Source organism: Sorex araneus, chromosome 1 (genome assembly GCF_027595985.1).
Source record: "Sorex araneus isolate mSorAra2 chromosome 1, mSorAra2.pri, whole genome shotgun sequence".
Classification (NCBI taxonomy): Eukaryota; Metazoa; Chordata; class Mammalia; order Eulipotyphla; family Soricidae; genus Sorex; species Sorex araneus.
This window is the reverse complement of record NC_073302.1, coordinates 46,657,362-46,663,952: the sequence shown is the minus strand read 5'-3', so window position 1 is coordinate 46,663,952 and position 6,591 is coordinate 46,657,362.

Here is a 6,591-nt window from a genome sequence, read left to right as displayed (position 1 = left end):
TGTAAATGCTACAGTGCATCACTCTTCTATTGAGAGATATCATATCATACCTGTATATTCTTTCTTTAAAAAATTTAAATCACAGTGAGATACACAGTTACAAAGCTGTTCATGATAGGTTTCAGTCATACAATATTCCAAAATCTATTCCTCCATCAGTGTACAGTTCCCACTACCAATATCCTCAGTATCCCATCTGTCATTCCCTGCACCTCCTCAACCCACCCCCACACCCACCCCCACACCCACCCCTGCCCCACCACCAGCCTGCCTCTATGGCAGGCACTTTCTACTTTCTCTCTCTCTCTCTATCTCTCTCTCTGCTTTTGTGCATTATGGTTTGCAATACAGATACCGAAAGAACATCATGTTTGGTCTTTTACCCAATTTCAGCATACATCTCCCACCCAGGGCAATCACTTCCAACCATCATTTTATAATGGTCCCTTCTCTATACTAACTGCCTTCTCCCCCAGCACCTGAGGCAAGCTAAAAACTATGGACCAATCCTCCTGGCCTTTGTTTCTACCTGTGTATTCTTATCAAAGTTTCTTCCAGCTTGGAAATGATTTGGACTTATTATTGCCCTTTAATATACATACAGAGAGAAGAATACTTTTATGTATTAGATAAATATTCATGAATCACTAGTTTTCACAATTGGTTGTCCTCTGTAAATCTAATCCCCACTCATCCATCTAGCCATCTACATATTTTTTTTTGCTTTTTGGGTCACAGCTAGCAATGAACAGGGGTTATTCCTGGCTCTGCACTCAGGAATCACCCCTGGTAGTGCTCAGGAGACCATATGGAATGCTGGAAATCGAAACTGGGTCAGCCACTTGAAAGGCAAACACCCTACCCGCTGTGCTATTGCTCTAGCCCCGCCATCTACATTTTTAATCCAAGTTCTTCCAGCAAGTATTCCAAAGTATTCCAAGTATTCTATTCCCTATAAAGAAACAGAATCAAGAGGAAGGGAAGCGATGGCAGGTGGGGCAAAGGGCAGGGGTCTCAGGTATACTGTGATGTTGGCGAGTGATATAGCTTATATTCAAAGCACAGACTCAACAACACTGAAGCATGAGAGAGAAACTACAACTACAGAATTCTGAAATGTGCCCATCAAGATGGCAGTGGGAGTGGAGGGATGAGGGGTGAGAGGGAGTGTGGAAACACAAGCAGAGAGAAGCTGACACTTGTGGTGGAAATGGTGTTAAAATATCGTATACCTAAAACTCAACTATCAATAACTTTATAAACCACCGATTTTTAATAAAAGAAAAAAAAGCAAAAGAAATGGAATTCAGTAAAAACAAATAGAAAAAGCAGCTTAGTGCTCCTGCATGCTCTCTCCTGAGACCTTCATTCTATAGGTTATGGGTGCTTTTGTCTTTCTGCTGTTCCTTTTCTACTTTAATTTAGAGCTCATCGTTCTGATCGGATTAGCAGACAGACCATTTTGAAAGAGCCCTGGCTCAGCAATATGAGTCTGTCGCTTGCAGGGACACTGTATTGCCATATAGCATGTCCTTTCCTAAACTATCTATTGCTTCACATTTTATCCTTGCACTAAAATTGGCCTTTAGTTCAAAGACCTCATTTTGCCGTACCTGTTGCCTTAATAACTAGAAAATCCAGTTCAGCCAAGGGCCAGACATTCCCCAAGCATTGTTCTCATGCAGTAAATAATCAGGTAGCAAAGAATTATCTTTGCAGATTTCAATTTTCTGATATTATTAACTCCAGAAGAGAAGGAATGTCTGTGTGCAATACATTTTGTATGTACATGGCAATAGAATGAAACAGTTGAACTGCACTAATTCTATAACATATAAAAATAAAAAAGTATATTTAATAAACCTGACTTTCACATGACTTTCTGTTTTAAAGATGGAATGATGGCATGGATTTATGCCTTTCAGTTAGGACATTTTTTTTTATAATGACAAGAAGGAAAAAAAGAAGAAAAAGCCCCCTGCCCATTTGGATTTGTTTTATTCTTGACAGTGTCAGGCAATACAAAAGGAGCAGTTTTGAAATTAGATGCATCCAAAGTTAAATCTTGAGTCTGCCATTTAGTTGTGATATTACCCTTGAGGGGCTGGAGCGATAGCACAGCGGTAGGGCATTCACCTTTCATGCGGCCGACCCGTGTTCGATTCCCCCACCCTTCTCGGAGAGCCCGGCAAGCTACCGAGAGTATCTCGCCTGCACGGCAGAGCCTGGCAAGCTACGCGTGGCATATTGGATATGCCAAAAACAGTAACAAGTCTCACAATGAGAGACGTTACTGGTGCCCGCTCAAACAAATCAATGAGCAACGGGATAACAGTGACAGTGATTACTCTTGAGCAAGTACAGTTTGTCACCTATAAAATAACAATACTGCTTTCTTACACTAATCTTGTGTAAGAGTGGCAAACAAAGATAAGGCAAACAAAGCTCCCAATAGGATATTTGGCACAAAGAAGGTGACCAATAATAGAAATTTCTTTCATATGAGATAGAAAGCCAGAAAGATCCTGAGAACCAAGGCGTGGCTACTTTCTGCACTAGCTTAACTCTTCGAGCAGCCCTGCTCTCCAAACTACTTTGGAAATGCTCTAAACAATAGCAGGCATATCTGGCTTAGGAGTAGAACCCTTACCTCTACAGTCACACCAAAATTTCAATTTAAATAGAGATTTTATGCCAAATGAAGACTTATCTTAACACAAACCTCGGTACAAGTATTTCCTAACAATCTCTGGCCACTGTATTAACCAATAAACACTATAATTATACTGCAATGCTTAAAAGAGAATTTTAAATACCCCCTTTTTTTTTCTTGGCCATTTCAGGGCCCTGAATTAAATTTTGCCTCTATAAAAAATTCGTTGACTTAAGCCTGGATTTATTTTTCATTATAAATTCATTATTTTGATTTTTCTCTATAAATTACCGCCTGTCATATAATCCAGTTCATATGGTATTTGATGCCACATTTTTATTTTCTCCATGTACTAAAAGAAAAATAAAAACTATTAGCCTATGAAAGTTCTCCAGATTCCCTAAATGACATAATGGAAATTTTGGCTTGGACACCTTCAACTTTTCCCTGTTTTCTCCTTCCCAGAGGAGATAAATTTGGAGATCAGTTCTAAGTCTTCTGAAACGGACAATCAGAAAAAAAAGGATGATATCTGAAAAGACATGTCAATGACACTCCTGGGGAGTGAAAGAGATTTTTAGAATCCCCAGAAATATTTGTTTCTTCTTCTTCACTGAAGATATTAGCGTAGGATCCGGTGACATCAGGGAACTAAAATGAGGGGGAATTTTAACTAGTTCTAGAGTATCTACATGGCATTTTGGCAGTATTCAATGAATATAAAAAAGCAATGTTATTTTCAAATTTTTTTAAGACAAGCATTCTATTCCTTGAAGTTAAACTTTGCTTCCAAATTGAACTATGGATTTTGGCATTAAAAAAATCTTATTTTCCCCCAACTTGACCACTAAATTTATAAGAGTATTATTATTTTCTTTATTTTTCTTGTATGATCTAAACACCCAGCACATGGCAGTACATACTTTAAACCTGTCAATAACAGTTTTTTCTCTTGACTTGATTTGCTTTGTTATTGACCACTAAACCAAACAGAATTTCACCTACAGTTTGAACTAATCAATTTTCTATTCTCCTTGAAAAGTGATGATAGATGAATTTTAAGAAGAGGAGATGAATAGGAGTGGCACCAAAGGAACCCTCATCTCTTGATTCAGACATGTGTCTCTACATAGATACTCAGAATTTACAGATGAACTAAAGCACCAGGAGCATAGCTGAGGAAACCTGCAGTGGAAAAAGCTCCAGGAAAATTGGATATAGGCAAGTGTCATTTGGATTTATAAAAAACAGGGGAAAACGTGTATTTGTGAACTACAGAGCACTGAGCTTGACATCGATCCAAGACAACATTCTTGAACAATTTTTTTTAAACAGTAGCTTCTGAGCACTTAGAAAAGGAAGTAGTAAACTCAGCGTGAACTCACTAAGAAAACTCCTGTCAAACTAACCTCATTTCCTACTTTCAGAGTGACTATACTGGGAGATCAGCGAAATAGAGTAGAAATACTGTACCCAAATTTCAGAAAAATCTTTTGACAAATTCTTTCACTATACTCTGGAGGGCAAACCTAGGGAAAAGCAGACTGAATGGTACTAAGATTGCACAAAATTGTAGGCAATAGAATATTAGTACCCAGAAGGAATTAATTAACGAGTTATAGTAAATTCAACCATACATTTTCAATTTTGTTAGTTTCTGGGGCATACCTGGGGCAATGCTCAGGACTTACCCCTGGCTCTTTGCCCAGATCACTCCTACTGGTACATGGGGAATCATACGCGGTGCAGGGAGTCAACAGGTTGGCTGCATGCAAGATAAAAACCTTAATCCCTGTGTTCTCTTCAGTTCAAAACATCTTAATTTTATTAACTTTTCCCCCAGTCTCTTAATGCTACATGCTATGTCAAGAACTAGTGATTCAATGGTACAAACAGAGAATGTAGAAACCCTGACTTGGAAGTAGAAATCTTCAGGTGATCTATTGTGTTCTTTGATTCTCAAAAGCGCCTAAGTAAACCTGAGATTTATACCATTCATTTAAAGTAATTTAAAAACCTGAGACATATAACGGATATGTAATTTGTTTACAAAACGATAACAATTCAGTTCTTTTCTATGCAAATTGTGTTCATTTCAGGTTCCATGAACCAAGAGACGTGATGTAAACCCTAAAAGAAGTCATTAGGATTATGAAAAGACATCAGTAAAATAACAGTAAGAAGCTTGGATGAGATTTTGAGAAGAGACAACCCACAACTAAGGCAGGATAGTCCTCAGGACATAGAGTAGGATGGTAGCTTTTCCAGAAGGGCTACCTTGAAATGTGCTGGTTACCTATGGCTTAGAGGAACTGCTTCAAGTATGAACTGTAACACAAATACAACGGTGAGTGGTTGGAATCTGTAACTTGTAACTTCAATCTTTTCTTTTCTAATCAGATTCTAATCTCACGAAGCAGATTCTATAGCTGCCCTTGGTTACCTACTTCAAAATTCAATTATAAGCTGCTGTATTTTTTCAAATGTATTTTAAACTATGAAATAGAGTAAAGATTTCTAAAGTACAGAGAAAATGAGACACAGCACTCATATACCCTTCACCCAAATTTACCTTCCAAACATGTTTCCATTTGGGTGTAAAATAATTTTTAAGACAAAAAAATAAATGTAGCTCTACTTTTTTATTTCATATTCAGCAATAGGGCTGGAGCAATAGCACAGCGGGTAGGGAATTTTTCTTGCACACAGCCAGTCTGGGTTTGATTCCTCTGCCCCTCTCGGAGAGCCCGGCAAGATACTGAGAGTATCTCACCAGCACGGCAGAGCCTGGCAAGCTACCAGTGGCGTATCTGATATGCCAAAAACAGTAACAAGAAATCTCACAATGGCAAAGTTACTGGTGCCCACTCAAGCAAATCGATGAGCAATGGAATGACAGTGACAGTGATTCAGCAATAGCATAATCTAAAGACTCTACTAGTTATATCCTAGCCACATGTTTTGTTTGTGTGTTATGTATATCTATAAGTTGTTTGCATTATTGTAGGGAAACAAATACAAAGGAGATCAGTTTACAGGACAATGATATGTTGGGTTGAATGATGTACTTGAGTTATCCAGGCTATCTAAGATAAGAGGATCTAGAAGAAACAATAGTTTCAAACTCACAAAAGAAAGAAAAAGATGCCAAGCTTAAAAAAAACCCTGAAAATATGTTTATGCTGCTTTAAAGAAGGGATAACTAGAGTGTTTGAGAAGACAAAAATTCTAGACAACCAGTTAACCATTTTCTGCACAAGAAATATATGTGAGAGATATAACTAAATCAGGCAGTATATAGTTACAATGGATGAGATGCATGAAGACAAAATTTGGGGTCAAGATCGCAAGTATTTTACAAAGTATTATATGAGTATAAGAAAGAAGAGGGCAAAGAGATAGTATAGTGAGTAAGGTAATTGTCTTGCATATTGCCAACACTGGTTCAATTCCTGGCACCACATATGGTTATGGAAGCCCCACTGTGACTCCCTAAGCACAGATCCAACAATAAACCCTGAACATAATTGGGCATGATAAAATAAAGTATATAAGAAAGAGATGATCGGACAAAACAGCAATGAGATACCATCTCACATCATAGAGACTGGCCCACATCCAAAAGAACAATAGCAACCCGGGTTGGCACGGATGTGGGGAGAAAGGGACTTTCCTTCACTGCTGGTGGGAATGCTGACTGGTTCAGCCCTTTTGGAAAACAGTATGGACGCTTCTCAAAAAATTAGAAATTGAGCTCCCATTTGACCCAGCAATACCACTCCTGGGAATATACTCCAGAGATGCAAAAAAGTATAATAGAAATGACATCTGCACTTATATGTTCGTTGCAGCACTGTTTACAATAGCCAGAATCTGGAAAAAACCCGAGTGTCCGAGAACAGATGATTGGTTAAAGAAACTGTGGTACATCTACACAA